Source organism: Caretta caretta, chromosome 28 (genome assembly GCF_965140235.1).
Source record: "Caretta caretta isolate rCarCar2 chromosome 28, rCarCar1.hap1, whole genome shotgun sequence".
NCBI classification, from domain to species: Eukaryota; Metazoa; Chordata; order Testudines; family Cheloniidae; genus Caretta; species Caretta caretta.
Window position 1 is genome coordinate 4,358,164 of NC_134233.1, and position 19,394 is coordinate 4,377,557.

The 19,394-nt window shown below is 48.7% G+C and overlaps 1 long non-coding RNA gene across 2 annotated transcripts in view; it reads right to left on the minus strand.

The window, feature by feature from the left end:
- The window catches only part of LOC142070314 (uncharacterized), a 334,822-nt gene extending 317,809 nt beyond the window's left edge, over positions 1-17,013 (minus strand). Inside the window, exons 1-3 of one of the 2 annotated variants that reach the window (XR_012666280.1) lie at positions 16,904-17,013; positions 15,981-16,089; positions 10,761-10,801 (exon numbers count right to left, since the gene is read on the minus strand). This is a non-coding gene — a long non-coding RNA (uncharacterized LOC142070314). Of the gene's footprint in view, positions 1-10,760; positions 10,802-15,980; positions 16,090-16,903 lie in introns of those variants that run through there. The other variant, XR_012666281.1, reaches the window with a different exon arrangement.
- Positions 17,014-19,394: the final 2,381 nt, after the last annotated feature.

The window sequence follows — 19,394 nt, forward strand, 5'->3', positions numbered from 1 at the left end:
TTCTCTCACGAATGAGGATCAACAGATTAACCCATACTGAATGCAGCTTGACAATATACCATCACTTAAAACACATTACAGTCAGAGAGGATGATAAATATTCCATTTATACACATTATGTACAAGGCCCAAAATGACTGAGGATGCAAGAAAACAAAGCTGGTAAATACCGAAAATGCATTTGTCATAAATATAAAGGGAAGGGTAAACCCCTTTAAAATCCCTCCCGGCCAGAGGAAAAATCCTCTCACCTGTAAAGGGTTTAGAAGCTCAAGGTAACCTCTCGTTGGCACTTGACCAAAATGACCAATGAGGGGACAAGATACTTTCAAAAGCTGGGAGGAGGGAGAAAAAACAAAGGGTCTGTGTCTGTGTCTGTCTGTCTGAAATCAGTGGAAGCTAGGAGCCTAAATACCTACTGTAGAATTTGACCCAATAACAACAATAATACTAATTTGCATTTCTAGAGAGATTTTCTTCTTCAAAGCATTTTACACACATGTTTTCTAACTCTCTGCTTCAAATAAAAGCCATTATTGACAGACAATTATATTTTTCCGTCACAGCACAGACAAATAGGAGAGTGAAGAGAACACAGTTTATTGATGGGATTTTAAGCAGGGTCTCGTATGGAAAAAAAATTAAAGATCCAGCACTCAAAAGATGACTCTGCTTAGCTGTGTGCCTTGTGGCTTAAAGCAGAATTCCAAGAACATTCCTTCGCTTTTTGAAATGGTTTCTCAATTTATGACAACTCAAAATATCTGCTTCCACCTAGTGGTGCGGGTTTGCATAACATGTGTTGTTTGTATTCCCTGTTTTCGATATCTTTGCCTAAAAGATAAAATACATCAGAATCTACTGAGACAATTCACACTTCTGCACAAAGCCACAACAGCACTAAGAATGTATATCTTTGTTAGCAAATAGGATCATTAGGGAGAAGGAAAAGGATAATCTCAGAAAGAGGCTCTCTCTTTCTCCTTCACTTTATTCTATCTAGGTTTTTCTACTGTTCTCATCAATGAAGTATCTGAGTAGCTTCCTCTAGTACATTAATAATATGACTCACATCTGTCATGGTAATATCTTTTATTGGACTAACTTCTGTTGGTGAAAGGAGTGCACAGAGTTCTCCTTCAGGTCCTTGAAAGGTTATTTCTTTCACCAACAGAAGTTGGTCCAACAGAAGATATTACCTCAGCTAGGGTGACCAGATGTCCTAAGTTTATAGGGACAGTCCAGATATTCGGGGTTTAGGTGCCTATCAATCCCACCCCACCCCGATCACGATTTTTCATACTCACTATCTGGTCACCCTATCCCTCCCCCACCTTGTCTCTCTAATAGCCTCGCAATGACATGGGAGTTTGTTCTCCTGTCACAGACTGTCCCCTGAGAAAGCTCTATCTACTGCACAGACAAGCCTCATCCTTAGAGTAGAACACTTCATGGTGCCTGAGAAATAGGCCCTGTCAGCCACACCCCTAATCCCAGGGATTTACCTGATATTTTAGATATATTGGGCCCTGGCCACTGAGCCCCTGGAAGAGAAGGACTGCGACCTGGAACCTGACTTGATGTGTTCACGTTGCAGAAGTATGTACACAGTGTCGGAAGGCAAACAACAAACAACACTTCAATGGTCACTGAATAAGGGGCCTGTGGAAAAAAATACTACCATTATGCAATTCAAAGACTGTGTCAAAATGCACGTGCACAGTACTCAGACTCCCTGAATCCTGGCATTTCCGAACTTTCCATTGCTCAGTTTTGCAAACTTACTAATTGTTATTTTCATGCAGATTTTTATGTATTTGTTGGGCGTCTAAAGATATAAAAATACAGACATCGGTTCATATCATTGTCGTGCAAACATCCCCATTTCATTGTTTGTTTTTAAAGAAAAAAGTACAGGACTAGGTTCTGGCAATTTCTGTATTGAGCTGTAAAGAAAGATATTTTTAAGGGTTTTGAACTGTCGAAACAGAGGCACAGAGATTGTCTCACACAGGGAGGAGTGGGTGATGCAGTGCACACTTTCCCAAGCCAGCAGAGCTGCTGGACCCCAAGAGATTCCCCCTCTATTCCGGAGTCAACCTTTGCCAGAAGCAAGCAGACAGAAGGACAAAAGTAGCTCTCCATTTTAATAAAGGCTCTTGTAACTTCCTGGGTAAACTGGTCCCTTCCATTCTTTAGCTGACTATTACTCAGGCTCTTTTCTTACTGGCAAACTTGAATTTTGATTTTTCTACGTCATGGCCAGTCTTTATCGTCTCTCTTGTAAACTTGAATATGCCAATCCCTGAGACGACATACTTTCTTGTTTTTTCCTGATTCGGCAATCATAGCTTTGGGGATTGAGCTCCCATTTAAGATACTTTTAATGATGACCCCCACTCCTTTATTTCATCTATCAGGATGTTCAAAGAGAGCAGCTACCCTTCACTGAACGCCACTGCTCTGACTTTGGATTCCCTTGTAGAATGTGTGGGGCTGGGGTAGTTGTCTCAGCTGGACTCTTAATCCAGAGGAAAGACGCTCTCCCCTGTTCAATCAAGATCAGGAATGGCACATAGATTTGGGAGAAAAACTACATTTTACTTTTACTCTATTTTCTTATTTCTCAAAAGGAACAGTACAACAAAGATAAAAACATTGTGAATAATCAATATAGGTATTGATGTATCTCGTCTGAAATGGGACAGCTGCTCTTCTACTCTCGGGATGGATGCTATATCAATAGATAAGATAAAAAGACAGGCCTAACTGAGAGACTGAACCCATATGAGGGCCAAATTCTGCTCCTCGGTTACATGAGTATGTCGCTCCCCGACTAGGGCCCAAATCTGTGTAAAGAAGAGTAAATCTGGTCCCAAGGGAGTATCGAACAACTTCCAAACTGTATAAGAAGGGTGGTTGAGTCTAAACTATAAAGACAGTTCCAAATATGGACCGCAGTTCAGGAAAACAGCCTTATTCATCCCAGCATATGAATGATGTAAGAAAATTCTGAAAATGTGCATCTTAGATCATGGTCATAATTTTAAAAAATTAATTGACACAGCGGACACCATTCACATTTGAAACATAAAGTAGCTTAAAACTGTCCTAGCTTGAAGTGGTGTGAAACTGCTTCAGGAAATGTGGTCCTCTTACAAGTGTAGATGTGAGGTTGCATATATGGTAAAGCCATGTATACAGAATACATGCTGATCTTAATCCTACAAATTTCCTAAACACGATACAGAATATCTAATTGCTTATTTTTAAATCCTAATCAGAGGAAAATTAAAATGATTTGTGCAAATAATTGAATTCTAAGGATTGTGTAACAACAAACTCTTATTTTCTAGATCTACTGAGAGCTAGCTCTGAGAGAACAAAACAGTATTTTCAGTGTTTATGGTTCTTTACTGAAGCAGGTCTATTCTTTATCGAAGAACAGGAAAAGAAAAGAATTCACAATATTGTTATCCCTTTTGACATGAGTAATTAGTGAATATTTTGGGTCTTGTGAGTTGTTTCCATTGGGGGAGAAATGGGTGATGGAGTCAGGTATTTTTTTGACACAATCCTGCTATTTACAAAGAATGTACACAAAGTTCTATTTCCCTAACGACAGCAGGAATAGTTTCTTGGCTCACAATTCCAAGCCTCTTTCTATCCAGCAGTCGACCCTAAAGCGCGCGTGCTCTCTCTCTCTCTCTCTCTCTCTCTCTCTCTCAACTTTTTCTGAGATCACACTACAAATACTTCTCTGGGGCTCCTTTGTGCTTCTGCGGTGTCACACTCCCTCTCTTCCTCCCCCCCGCCCGAACCCCATCTCCCTGCATTTGCATTCAGACCCTAGTGAAAGCCCCTTCCACTGTATGGCTCAACTCCTAGTCCAACTTTACTTGATGGTGACTTCTATTAAGTCAGCCATCTGTTCCACAAAAGAGCTTGATTGTTTTTACATTGATCCTGAATAAAGGACAACTGGTATGCCCACCAGCTTCAATAAGGCTTCCCCTTTCCCCAGCATAACTACCTGTTTTCATGTTGTTTTTATAAATCTGTATCTTGTACATGTCCACAAAACCCACAGCATTCTTTTATTTTTACTAACCTGAAACAGGATATTGAATGCACAATTTCAGTTACACCAATGTAAATCTGTGGTAATTCATTAGAATTAGTCCATATTTATCCTGGTGGCAAAATATGTTAGCACGTCACTAGAGAAAACATGACACTTTTTGATAATTGTTATTGTTGCCGGCACCCAGTGCCGAGAGGCTAATCAACAGCTGAGGTTGGTTCGCTACCCGCTGTGCTACACCCAATAATCACAACGGGGTGGAGAAGCAGAAAAGTTTATTTGCAGCTGCAAAAAGGTACAGGGAGAATAGAATCTCCAATCCTGCACCCAGAGCAGGAAGTTACACAGGCTTTTATACATCCTTTTTCCCAGCATACCTATCCAATAGCAAGCTGCCCTAAGTATCCATATAGCCAGCCAATCCAGTTCCCAGCTAGTGCCCTTGTTCTCTGTATCATTTGTTAAACTATACATAAAGCTGCTTTATTCAGCATTGTTCTTCCATATCTGCCCTGTTTGGCCTTGTTTAGTTTCAGGCAGTCTGACTCTGCAACATATTGTTGCAGATCCTCAGCATAACTGCTGCGAGTGCCTCCAGGCGCGGGGGCCAAGGACACTTGGGCCTAGTACGCAGAGCTGCTGCGAGTGCTTCCAGGCGGGCGGGGGGGGGGAAGGACACCTGGACCTAGTGCGAGGGGGCCTCATCGACACTCGTGGTCTTCCATCCCCTCGAGTTACCTAGTGGCCATGCCCCAGTGTCCCCACTGAACTCCCACATCTGAACTCCCAGCCAGAGCCCGTACGTGCTCCACCACGAGAGGCCCTGATGCAGCAAGCCACCCCCATACAGCAAAACAAAACTACTTCCCACATGGCATTAGGATGGCAAACGATAATAGAGAAAGATAAGAACTTGCTCTAACAGGGGTTCTCCAACTTCATTGCACCACGACCCCCTTCTGACAACAAAAATTACTTCGCGACCCCAGGAGGGAGAACCAAACCCTGAGCCCGCCCAAGCCCTAGCTCCCCCGGGCCAGAAGGGGCCAAAGTCAAAACCCACGGGCTTCAGGCCCAGGCAGGGGGCGGGGGGAGCTGTAACCTGATCCCAGGGCTGAAGCCCAAGTCTCAGCCCTGCTGCCCAGGGCTCAGGCTTGGGCTTCAGCCCTGGGCCCAGGCAAGTCTAACTCCAGCCCGACCCACAGTTTGAGAACCGCTGTGCAGTAACATGCACTGATTATTGGTGATACTTGGTTTCCTCACAAAGACATGCACAAGGTTACATGGAACTCACCAGATGGTTAAATCACAAACCAGACTAAACACATGCCAGGAGACCGGGTTGTAGGTGGTCAGGCATAGTGGTCAGAGTGGGAGTCATACCTAGTGGTGAGTGTCCAAATGCCAAAAGCAGGGATTGAGACAGGGCCAAAACCAAGAAGCAGGTCCAAAGATTAGAACTAGAGTCAGAATCCAAATGCCAGAGCCAAGAATCAAGTAGGGTGACCAGACAGCAAATGTGAAAAATCGGGATGGGGGTGGGGGGTAATAGGAACCTATATAAGAAAAAGACCCCCAGATCAGGACTGTTCCTATCAAATTGGGATATCTGGTCACTCGAGAATCAAGAGAGAGTCGGAGTCAGGAATCAGAGCCAAGGGTCAGAACCGGATCACCGGGGCCAGGGAAGAAGGGAGCAGGGCTTGTTCTGAGGAAGGAGCAAGGCTGGGTGTAGGACAGGATCTGGGCTGAAGCTGTGGAGGAGCAGAGCAAAAGCAGGGCTTGGCAAGAGCTGAGCCCAGGGAGGCAGAGAATCACTGAGCACCCAGCGAGCGACTGCTGCTGCTGAGTTTAAGAACCAGGCAGCTAACTTCTTCAGCCAATCTGGCAGGGTGGTCCAAGCAGGATAGTGTCGGAGGATGGTGCCGTGGGGAAGGCGAGCAGAGCTTCATCATCATGGGCTTGCTTCTGGACGGCGCCGTGCCTTGTGGGGCCGGAGGTCTATCTTGCCTGGTGGGAAACTGCGGTGCCATCATAGAATCATAGAATATCAGGGTTGGAAGGGACCGCAGGAGGTATCCAGTCCAACCCCCTGCTCAAAGCAGGACCAATCCCCAATTTGTGCCCCAGATCCCTAAATGGCCCCCTCAGGGATTGAACTCACAACCCTGGGTTTAGCAGGCCAATGCTCAAACCACTGAGCTATCCCTCCCCCTAGCAATCAAGTCCCTGGCCACCTCAAACATGTCTAGGGTGGAAGGGAGCTCCTGCTCCTCCACCTGGCACTCTCTAGCAGGAGGGTCCAGTGGCACCAGACTTGACGGATCCCTCTGCAGGCCCAAAGTCGACAGTGCTGATCCCTGCGCAGGACGCAGACCGCTTATGCTGTCAGACCCAGTGCTCTGACCATGGGTGAGCGCCCTCTAGTCATCTTCTTGTGCTGCTTAGGTGGCACCGGTGAGTGCGAGCCGTAGTTTCTCTAACAGAGGCCAGAGCGCTGTGCACAGAGGTGCTTAATGCCAAGTTCTGCGCGCCCAGAGCCGGCAGGGGACGGAGGGCTGCCTCCATAAGGAGTTCTTTGAGCCTGAAGTCCCTTTCTTTCTTTGTTCTCGGGCGGAGAACTTTGCAGCTCTTGAAGCGACCTGTTTGATGTGCTTCCCCCAGACACTTTAGGCAGGAGTCGTGGGGGTCGCCCATTGACATGAGCTTATAGCAGGTCCCGCACGGCTTAAACTCTTGGGATGGAGGCATGTGCCGAACCCCAAGAGGGGAGGGAATTGGGCTTGGGGGAACCCCCCACTTCTATCGAACTAATTACTGAAAACTAACCCTAACTAATTAACTATTTACAGGTGAACAGAAAGTCCCATCACTGGGGAAACTGCTTGCGGAGGCAAGAGAGACACACAGCTCCAACGACCGTCACAGGCAGGAAGAACGAATTGAAGAGGTGGCGGGTCGGCAGGGACCTATATACACCGCCATGAAGGCGCAGCTCCGGGGGCTCCACAGCTGACCCGACGGGTACTGCTTGGGGAAAAACCTTCCGACGACTGTGCACGTGGCATACGCACACCTACTTGGAATCGACATGAGCAAGCACTCGAAGAACTTGGCAAATTCCCCCACAATGAAACCCTAATGCAGGGCAGTATTACCGTTAATCTGTGCGTTAGATTAGGAGTCAGCAAGCACCTGACAGGGCTGTAGCCATGGGTGGGTCTGAGTGGGCTGCGGCCCACCCACTTAGCATCCAGGCCCACCCAGATCGGGGCTGGAGCCCCCCGAATCCACAGGCTGGGACTCCCAACACCGGGTCGGTGTCCATCCGCGTCCCGCTCCTGCCAGCGCCACGTGCTGCTGCCCTGGTCTCCAGCCCTGCCCCTGCAAGGTACACCCCCGCCCTCCCCCAGGCAGCCTCATGGTCAGGTGCTTGCTGAGCAGTGAAGGACGGCTGGAGATGGTGGGGGAGGCAGGTCTCCCTATCCCCAACCGCCCCGTCATTGCCCGCCCAGTTTCCCTGTCCTAGCTACGCCACTGCCTGTAAAGCTTTTCCTACAGAAGGAAAGTGCTCTCTTCAAATCACCACTCTGCCAGCAAAAATAGCTGAAGACTGGTTCTTATCAGCCTTCCCTTGAAACTTCAGCAAAGCCTTAAATACACCCAGGCCCTGGGAGAATTCATCTGAAAGGAGATCCCGACAAAGGTGTGGTGAAGTCAAGGGGTACTCAGTCCGTATAGCAGAGGGTACAGTTTCTCAGCCAAGAAACAGGCCTTCTATCCCCAGTATTCCGCTAAGCTCTATTCACGCTGCCTCTACCACTAGCCGACCGCAGAAAACGTCTCATTGAAAAGCGGCTCTCTGACAAGGCCCCCTTTGTGCACCGGAAAGTGATCTCAGCAGGATCAGAATTAAATCCCATTTCCTTTACCCTTTTTAGGAACACTAGTACAGCTGCTTCAGTCTCCAGAGTGCTTTAGAAGCATTCCCAAGAGCACCGGTGTGAGACAAGTCATCCCGTCGTACTCGTGGGGGAAAAGGCGGGCACACACAGCCTGACCCATTTCCGGCAAGTCACTTAATACTGAGAAAACTCTCAGGAGTCCTGCTAGAAGCTGCCGTTACGCAATAATGCTGAATTTACTCCATTTGCTTTTCCATGACAATCGTGTGATGCCACCAACCCAGGATAATGACACCAAAGCAGGCTCAAATTCAAGGAGAGGAAGAACTGGGTTACAGTCTATGCATATATTTTATTCTCATGCAGAGACCCAATAACAACAATTGTATCTAACTCACTGATCCCCACTCCTCCAGCATCTGGACATCCCCTCACAGTCCGACCCCCCTGCTGAGCTCAATCTCCCTGCAACTCAACCCCCTCCCCCCACTGAGCCCCAACTACCTTCACCTGGACCCCTAATGCAGAATCCCATTACCTTTGCAGCCAGAACCCCCAACAAGCTCCTGGGCATCCAGATCACCCACTGAGCCGCCAGCTCCCAGATTGCCCCACACAGAACTCCCTCACCCCACAGTTGGATTCGTTCCAACTCGGATCCCGCCTTGTGAGCCTCCCTGTCCACACCTGGTGCACCTGGCATGGTGGGGCAGGACTCTGGGGTGTTTCTGGGGCAGACCCGATCCTTGCATTGTGTCAGGGTTGGGTACAGCCTCACCGGTGAGTCCGTGTCCCCTGGGGGCGGGGGGGGGGGGGGGAGGAGGCGGCTGCACAATGATCTCCCACCTCTGTGCAGCCAGTGGCTTGTGCTCTCCAATGCCATGCTGGAGCCTCCACATTTAATTAACAAATAAAATTTGCAGAATTTTAAAATATTGTGCACAGAATTTTTCATTTTTGGGTGTAGAATGCCCTTAGCAGTACTGGGCGCACACCTACAAGGCAGTACCATGGCTGAAACAGAGCACTCCAACTAAAGGTACAGCAGCCATGATGCAGGTCCACTTCTGCTATTACAGATTCACACACTGTCAAATTGTTGTGTTCAGCTGTACAACAAAAGGATTTCACCAGAGCTGACGTGATACCCCTACTCATGGTGATTTCCACAGCCACACAGGAGAACAAAACTTGTTTTCTAACCTCCTTCTATATGACACTAAGTCCCAGTTATCACTAGGCCCCTTCTCTACAAATCCCTTTAAATGCGTGGACCTCAAAATGCATACAATTGTTTCAAGAGCTCTAGTTCTCAATTACTGATATAAATTAAGCAACCTCATTTTCCTTTCTACAGTATGCAGAAGATTGTTTCCCCCCACCCCCTTCCAAAACTTAGACATTTATTTCCGAATCAGCATGAATGAGATCTAGCATAAAGCACATTCCGGTTTCTGAGAGCTTGCCTAAATACCCATTTCTGTTCCCACTCTTTTGTCATTGACTTTAATGCAAGTGGATTGGGCCCTAAACTAATAATCTACATTGAATGCTCATCACTAATCTCATTATTTAAAACCAAATTAAGCCCTCCCAACCTGATCACCATTGATTGAGGAAACAATTTAGATGCCAACTTGAAAAATCCCTTTCTAGAATACTAAAGAAAATAAATGCAAAGCCTAACTTTCCAGCTGAACCACTAGGAACTTTTATCCTATAAGGAATATTGGTTGTGAGCCAATTTTCAGTCTATTTTGCAAACCATTTTCATGAACTCTAGCCTAACCTACAATGAGCAATGTATTACATATTTAGTTTCAGAGGAACAGCCGTGTTAGTCTGTATTCGCAAAAAGAAAAGGAGTACTTGTGGCACCTTAGAGACTAACCAATTTATTTGAGCATGAGCTTTCGTGAGCTACAGCTCACTTCATCAGATGTAGTGAGCTGTAGCTCACGAAAGCTCATGCTCAAATAAATTGGTTAGTCTCTAAGGTGCCACAAGTACTCCTTTTCTTTTTACATATTTAGTGAAGATTAATTGTAAAGAGGTTCCTTGATCAATTTTACACTTATTCCATACAGACATTCAGTTTTAAATAATTTTAGCAGACAACTATATGGGTAAAGGACTATCAAGAAAAAACTTGTTTGAAAAAAAATCAGTCTTAATAAAAATGTCAGAACAAGTTATCAAAGTGTCAAAACATTTCTAGAGACAAAAATATACCCAGGCCATCTTACAAAACCTCAGACAGCAATACGTACGTCAGTCTCTCCTAGCTTTACATGAACAAATATTACAGTCAAATTATACGTCTCCTCCTGGCCCAGGTGAACCAAAATATGCTGTTTACTGTCCAATACCTTCACTTTACGTAAGCTCAAGCTTCCAATGAGAAGGTCAATTACTTGCTGGGATAATAAATGCCAAGGTTTTGCCTGATTCAGTCTTTGCAGCTCCAAGTACATCTTTACCTTGCAACGATAAGCCTATGGTCTGCCTCTGTATCTCAGTAACCATGCGATACTGTGCTTCTTGCAAACCTAGTATTTGGGAGAGAAAAAAAAAAGATTCTTACTTTTTGCCTTGGATAATGATACATTTTCCCATAAGGAAAAATACTGCAGGTGGCAACATTATCTTGGAACTCTGATATTTAAAAACAAAAACTCCTGAAACAGCCAATGAAGAAGACTGATGAAAATTGGTCTTTTATTCCAATACTTTCCGAAGAACTGTTGGTGTACTTACCTTTCAGTGTTTTGAATGGGAAATCTGAAAATCTTTCAATTTCATTTGGGCTGATCTGAAACAAAAGGATTTAATCAATGCTAGAATATAAGAATACCATGGGATTGAAATGATATCCTTTTCATTTGCTGGTAACGTTGGTAGAATTTTTAGTGGGTTAATTCTAGGAGTACCTGGCAATCAACCGCAACCAGCTCACTGGAGGTAAAAGGTCTACACATAGGCATAGTTTGACTTCTACATTTGGGGGGCCAGCTTCAGTCAGGCCAACAGGACTCTGCATGGGGGGAGGGGGATGCGCAAATTCCACAACTGTCGAGGCCTGCAGTTTGGGGAGGAGGGGCAACCCTCCCACCCCACAAACTACACCCTTGCATCTACATGAGGTTTACCTAACCCTGACAATTTTTCCTAATCTAGACACATTTTAAAATGTGGAAAGTGGAGCAAAAGATGCACTTATCATGGCTCTCTTATGTACAGTAGCAGTTCAATCTAAGGTCTTCACAGACATCCAATTGTAAGGATAATCTAAGCTACATAATCAAGGTTTAAGCATTCCATATGCTGCTTGCCAAAAAGCCCAAGCCATGCCATGCAATTTAAATGTTCATACTAAATAGATGATAAAACAATATCAAACCTAGGAGCAGAATTTCTCTAGATTTTTCTGAAGCTGTCCCACCACTGGGGACTCTCTGCTTCTCTCCCTCCCCCATCCCCAGGGCCCCTGTGCTTCCCCACCCCCACCCCTCGACTGACCTCTTCCTTGCCTGCCCACCCCCAGACACCCTAGTGCAGTGGAAGAAATAGACCACAGGAGCTGGAGGAGGGCACCTGCATGGCGCAGCAGGTAAGAGCTCCGACTATGTGCCACGAACAGGCCTCTGGTATGGAACTCGAGATGGAGGTGCCCCTCCACCCTCCCTAAATGGCAGTCCTGGCCAAGGCTCCCACGGCTTCCCCACAGCTGTTTGTGTCATCCCCACACCTTTGCAGGGCGGGTGCAGCAACAGGGGCAAGAGTCGCGCACTGGCTGTATGGAGGTGGGAGATCACCCTGAAGCCCCGCGCCTCCCCTGAGACATGGACTCAGAAGTGAGGCTGCACCCGACCCTGACACAGTGCCAGGGCTGAGCCTCTCCAGAAACACGCAGGGACTCTGCCCATCTGCACTGAGCTGTAATGTATCTATAGCCTGAAAAAGAAAACTCAGAGAGAAGGGAAGAAGCAGCTGATAGGGATGGGAGAGAATGGGGATGGACGGATGGAGAGAATGGTATTGGTTCCCTCTAACTAGACAGCAGGGATGGGTTTGTGTCTTGGAGAGAAGACGGTTTCCATTCTTCTCAGCAGACTGGGAAACCATCAAATTAAAGAGGCACTTTGTAGCCAAGTCTAACAGAAAAATGTGTGAGTCTCAAATAACATTCAGGGACAACACCTGAGCAGGAAGCCCTTCTCCTCCACCAGTAGTGAAGTAAAAGGGGTGGGATTTGGCATTCCCACCATAGCACAGCCCTTGGACTCCACTGAGTAGGAAAGGAATCATTTGAAGCAAACTCTGGTTAGTAGGTTTAGTCCTCTGGTTATTAGATGTGTGGTTGTGACTCTTGATAACACTTTATGATCATCTGGTGCCTTTTATCCAGAAGGATTTCAGTGCTTTACACATGGTATTATTTTATCCTTTGCTGAATTGCAGCCAGGCCTTGGATGGAACATGTCTGGCAACCTTCACTACATGTGGGGTGAAGCGCAGAGTAATCTATCTATTTGAGACGGCTGTGTGGGCATGAGTGTATGCTTTCCTCGATTAGGCTTGTTTCACTCTTGTGAGCAAAACCCATAATTGGTGGGGTATTCTTGTATTGGGTTTTGTCACGTTTGCGATGGAGCACACTATGAGACTGAGTACAGCAGCGACAAACTTTCTGTTATTACTAGGGCCCTACCAAATTCACAGTCCATTCTGGTCAATTTCATGGCCATAGGATTTGAAAATAAGACAATTCCACATTTTCGGAAGTTTACCCCTGAAATTTCAGGCTGTTGTAATAGTGGGGGCCCCAACCCAAAAGGGGATGGGGGAGTGTTGCAAGGCTGCTCTTGGGGCATTGCAGGATTGACACCCTCACTTCTCTGCTGCCTTCAGCAGGGATGGAGACCCCCTGCATCCAGACCTACCCCCACAGAGTCCCCCCTGCATCTGGATCTGTGCTGAGCTCCCCCTCCCTGCATCCAGACCCATGCTCTGACTAGCCCCCTGCACCTGGACCATCCCAAATGAGCCCCCCATCCCACTGAACCCCCCAGCACCTGGACCCTCATGCTGAGTCCTCAGCACCCAGCCTCCCCTGCTGACCCCCAACCACCTTCATCTGGACCCCCTGCACAGTCCCATTCCCCCTGCACCCGGAACCCTCACTTCTGAGTCCCGGCCTGTGACCAACACGCGCAAATTAGGGCCCGCGGGACCGGCCTGTCCGGCCCGCCTGAGCTCCCGGCCAAGGAGGCGAGCCCCGGCCCCTCCCCCGACCGCCCTCCCCCCATCCAACGCCCCCGGCTCCCTGACTCTCTCCGCAAACCCCTGCCCCTCATCCAATCCCGCCCCCCGCTCGCCGGAGCCGGTCCCGCCGCTGCAACGCTCCATGGCAGGAGCAGCGGGCAGAGGGCGAGCGGCTGCGGGGGAGGGACCGGGGTTCGCTCCCCGGCCGGGAGCTCAGGCGGCCGGACAGGACGTGGGCAAACGACGTCTGGCCCGCAGGACCGTCCTGTCCAATCCCCGGCCCCTCCCCCGCTGCCTCCCCTCCCCCGGGGTGTGGATAGGGGACAGGGAGTGGGGGGGGTTGGGGTCCCGGGGGCAGTTAGGGTGCGGGGGTCTCCGGAGGGGGCGGTCAGGGGACAGGGAGCAGGGGGTTGGATGGTTCGGGGATTCTGAGGGGGGCAGTCAGGGGGCGGGAAGTGGGAGGGGGTGGATAAGGGTGGGGGCCATGCTCTTTGGGGAGGCCCAGCCTTCCCTACCCGGCCCTCCATACCATTTTACAACCCCATGTGGCCCTCGGGCCAAAAAGTTTGCCCACCCCTGCCTTAGTGACACAGTGGGCCTGGCTCATGGCTCTGAGAGTGAAGGCGCAGCCTGGCCAGTTGGAAACTGGTCCATGAGATCTCTGTGCTTCTCTGAGCCATGTGGCTCCTGATCATCGTCAGCTCTCAGACACGCCAGCATGACCCCCGGTCTGAGTCCTGTAGGCCTAGAGAGCGCTAAGCCCCTGCTGTGCCCTGTGATTCTGCTGCAGAGAACGACAACCTCCGGCCTTCTCAATGCGGCTCTCCCCTCTCCTGCCTGGGAGCTGACCCTTAAAGCACGCTTCCCCGGATTTGTATTAGGCGTGTTTTGTAGGTTGTGAAACTGAGGCACAGAGAGGCCAAATGACTCTCCCAAAGTCACAGAGGGAGTTGGTGGCAGAGCTGAGCATGACAACCTGGAGTCCTGGTCCCCTGCCCACCAGGGGAGACGGTGCTCCACAACCCCCCGTGTCTTATCTGGTTTGACCTACATGGTTCCAGAGAAGGCCTGGCTGTTCACCTGCCTTTGTAGGGGCAATGTGCATGAAAGGCCAGGATTCCCTGAGCCTGGGAGGGAATCTGTTACCCTGAGTAATGGTGGGGCAGAAGGGGATTGAAGGCCAGAGCCTGAGAGGTGAGAGTCGAGAGGCTGCTCCCCTGTGTCCACTGCTAACTCTCCCCCTTGAGCGTGTTGCTTTGGGCCAGGTCTGGCAGAGCTGCACCCAGTAGCGGGTTTGCGGTGGCCGTGGCGTCTCCGATGAAAGGCCGAGTATTAATAACAGGTGCCCACCATACCGGCGAGCTGCCTGAGTGCCAGGCTGTGGGTCCAGGGCCAGGAAACGTGCTCGGGAACGGGCACTCGTGCAGCCCGCGGAGCTAACCTAGGGGCGGCTGTGTGTGAGGAGCCCAGCTTGGCTGTGCCAGGCCCCCTGTGTCCTAGTGCATGGGCAGCAATGCGGACGCACTGACGGCCAGGCGAGAGCAGAGCCTGGGTATTCGGGCTGCTGCTCACAGCTGGTGTGGACACGCTGCCTCCTTTGCTATGCGAGAGACATGCCTGGCACTTCCCACCCAGACGCCCTGCGCAGCTCTCAGCAGGAGCCCGGCCTTTACACCCTGCTGCAGCTGCATTTCCTGCTCCTGCTGCTGCTGGAAGGGCGGATGCTGGTTCCTGATGGGGAGCATCTGGCAGTGCCCGTTCTGCTGGGGCCAGTCACCAGGGCAAAGTGTACTTGGCAACGAATTGAAAAGAGAAAATGGCAGAATGAATGCCAAGCCGGATACCAGTGCTTCTGGGAATGCCAGCCTGGGCCCCAACTCCAGCTAAGGAGGGTGGCAGATCTCCTGCCTTCAGAAGCCTGTCTGTGGCCAACTCCCCCTTCTGTCTGAACAGCGGCATGCAATGCTGTCAGCCCCTCTGGGGATGCAGTCAGCGTCCATCTCACAGTTGTCTTGTGGCTGATCTGCCCAGCGTGGGGGCTGCTTTATTGGGGCGTTGAGTTCCCTCCTTTGCCCGACACCAGCTCTCACTAAGGCTGTTGGCCTTCTGGAGCATCCTCCTTTGCATCTAGCTTGCAGCCGAAGGCACAAACCTCGTGCACAGGAGCAAGTTGACACCTCGCTGCCTCCCACCGGACATTGCCATCCTGTGCAGGGGTGAGGTCACTCCCTGAGCAGTTCTCCTCACAGGTCGCTGCTCCCCACTTGGAGTCTCTTTTTCGCATTGCCCTTCTCAGCTAATGTGTTGTGTATCCTGTATCCTGTCTTCCAGCCATGCCGAGGTACTGGAACTAGGAGTGCTGGGGGTGTGGCAGAGCCCTCTTGCTTGAAGTGGTTTCCCTCATATAGTGCATTTAGTTTTGTTCAGTGGCTTTGAGCACCTCCACTATAAAAATGGTGCCAATGCCCCTACAGCAGTGGCCAGTGCTCTAATACACAGAAGCATATATTCACCAAACTTAATGCCTATAGCGGAAAGTTACTCCACTCCCTCCTTTAACCAAGTTTAAGATATTTTCATACTTTCAAAGATCTAAGCGGTCTCTCACTGTATCTTTGCAGGAACCAGGAATAGAAACAGAGAATTGTGGGACTGGAAGGGACCTCGAGAGGTCATCTAGTCCAGTCCCCTGCATGAATATTAGAAGCCAGCAAAGAAACACTTACCATAGTTGCCTTCTAAATCCATTTTACTGATGCTGAAAGAACTGAAGCTTTGTTGGAGGACCCTTTGAGCCAGTCTCTGAGTGTCACTCTCCTCCTAAAAATATCAACCCTACAGACGAAAAATGAGGAGATTCACAGATTTCTAAGGCCAGAAGAGACAATTATGATAATCTAGGAGTGGTTTTTAACCTGTCACCTGCAGACCCCTGGGGGTCCACAGACTATGTGTAGGATTTCCAAAGGGGTCCTGCACCTCCATTCAAAAATTTTTAGGAGTCCTCAAATGAAGAAAAATTGAAAACTACTGATCTAGGCTGACCTTCTGTAGAACACAAGGCATAGGACTGCCATGAATTAATTCCCATTTGATCTAGAGCAGATCTTTTTGAAATCAAAATTGGATGTCTTTCTAAAATTTGATGGAGAATCTACAACAGTTAGTAATTTTTCCAGTGGTTAGTTATCCTCACTGTTAAAAATAAACCTTATTTCCATTCTGCATTTTTCTAGCTTCAACTTCAAGGCACTGGAAATAACTTTAAAGTTATTTCAATTTATCCATCACAGCTATTAAGTGTCAAAGATCAACTGCACTACAGCAAGTGGTAGACTTTACAGCTACGCTGTGCAAACATAGGATACAAGGTTATTCTTGGGGGCCCACGTATAATGTAGGGTACCGGGAACCACGTATTCTTGTGCTCCACAGAGAAAAGGTTTCCTCCAAGATACTAAAATCCACAGATTTTTGTCTGAAACATCCTCTTTTCCCAATACATTGAAGAGGATTCAAAGAACCAGTTCCCAAGAAAAATTAAGCCGTGTATTTGGGTAGCTCAGTTATCTTTTCTTATACACACTCAAAGTAATACTCCATCCTGAGCCCCTCCACCTGCCTGAGAGGTCAACACGTTTACACCTACCTTGTGGCTCATGATCTGTATGAAGAACTTTGTTCCTGATGTTTTCGTTAAAACAAACAAACAAAAAACGCAAAGAGTTAGATTCTCTCCTGTCTTCACTGCAATTCACACAATTTGAATGCATCAGTCATCTAAACAAATCCTTCCCCCCAAGATTATAAGTTTAAATAAGACAGAATTTAAAGAACTGCAGAGTCTAGAGTCAACCTGAGTCTCAGATTTGGTTGCCCATCAGAAAATATGTTTGCTACCCCGCCGGCAAGTTGTCCCTTCAGTCCCATGATGTGCTTTTGCTCTGAAAGGTGACTGGCTAAAAATGGCATCTCCTTAGCTGGCCTGCTCTGTGTGTGTGTATTGGAATCAGAGCTGTGAGGATCGTGACAAAAATGAGAAGGGGGAGGATTTGTAGCATTTTGCTCATCTTAACTCTGCAGAGCCAGCCCAGCTACAGGAGGGAGAGCTCAGGTCTATTCTGCATCATCATTGTTGTTATTTATTTGTATTAGCATAGTGCCCAGGAGCCCTAGTCATGGACAAAGATCTGTTGTGCTAGGCACTGTACAGTGATTAAACAAATGCAACATTAACAGAAAGAAAAGGAGTACTTGTGGCACCTTAGAGACTAACCAATTTATTTGAGCATAAGCAGAATTAATATCATATTGCCTCTATATAAATCCACACTACATTCCTATCTTGAATACTGTGTGCAGATGTGGTCGCCCCATCTCAAAAAGATATCTTGGAAATGGAAAAGATACAGAAAGGGGCAACAAATATTATTAGGGGTATGGAACAGCTTCCTTATAAGAAGAGAGAAGACTGGGACTTTTCAGCTTGGAAAAGAGATGACTAAGGGGGTGAAAGTAACTAAGGAAGTGTTATTTCTGCTTCTCATAACACAAGAACTAGAGGTCATCAAATGAAATTAATAGGCAACAGGTTTAAAACAAACAAAAGGAAGTATTTCTTCACACAATGCACAGTCAACCTGTGGAACTCCTTGCCAGAGGAAGTTGTGAAAACCAAGACTATAACAGGGTTTAAAAAAGAACTAGATAAGTTCATGAATTAGTCAGGATGAGCAGGGATGCAAAACCAAGCTCTGAAGTGTACCTAGGCTCTGTTTGCCAGTAGCTGGGAATGGGCCAACACTAGGTAAGAAGGAATTCTAGGCTACCCTGAGCTGTATGGTTATGACACTATCTGACCCCCCTGCTGGATCCCAAGGCCATAGAGCCATTCAGCCAAATGGATGGTATTGAGATGGGGGACTATGACCTGTTCAAACAGGCTTTGCTGCTGAAGTTTGAACTGAGCCCCGAGGCGTACAGGAAACAATTCCGGGGTGTACGCAAGACCCCAGGTGTCACTTACAAGGAGGTCACCAATCTGCTGGGGGAAGATCTCCATAGGTGGGGGAAGGGCAGAGGGGCCACGACCGCAGCGGAGGTGTGTAACCCGGTCGGGTTGGGGCAGCTGTATGACATCTGCCCTCCAGACCTGAAGATGTGGTTAGTGGACCGGAAGGCTAAAGATCTGCGCAGTGCAGGGGCACTAGTGGATGAGTTTGTGAACAGCAGATAGGGGGCAGGAGGGAGACTGGATGGAGCTGCAGGAGGATCCCTCCTTAGAGAAGCTGAGGGCCCTTGCTGGCCACAATGGTGCAGGATCCCAGGGGGAGGACCGCTGGGAGAGATTCCTGTGGGAGAAGGGATTCCTGTACCAGGAATGGGCTGGCTCAGGGCCAACTGAACCTTGGAAAGCCAGGAGGCAATTGGTGGTCCCCCAGAGGTACCACCACAACATTCCCCTTTCAGGGCATCTGGCGCACCAGGCAGAGGCTGCTGCAGAACTTTTAGTGGCCCGGGGCCTTTGACGCCGTCCAACAGTATTGCAGGGCCTGGGACTCCTGCCAGAGGGTGGGGAAGGGCCAGGATAAGTGTAAAGCAGCTCTGAGACCTCTGCCCATCATAGAGGAGCCTTTCCAGAGGGTGGCCATGGACATAGTGGGGCCCCTTAGCAGGGCAACCCGGTCGGGGAAGAAATAGATTCTGGTGGTGGTAGATTTCGCTATGCGCTACCCCGAGGCAGTGGCCATGTCGTCTATGGAGGCAGACACCGTGGCAGACGCGCTGCTCACCATTTTCAGCAGAGTGGGGTTCCCCAAGGAGGTCCTTACAGACCAGAGGTCCAACTTCATGTCAACCCTGCTCCAGTGCTTGTGGGAGAAGTGTGGGGTCCGACACACCTGGGCCTCGGCGTGTCACCCTCAGTCCAACGGGCTGGGGGAGAGGTTCAACGGGACCCTAAAGATGATGCTGAAAACCTTTATGGACCAGCACCCACAGGACTGGGAGAAGTATTTACCCCACCTGCTGTTCACATACAGGGAAGTGCCCCAGGAATCCACAGGGTTTTCCCCTTTCGAGTTGTTGTATAGGAGGAGGGTGAGGAGACCCTTCGACTTGATGAGGGACGAGTGCGGGGG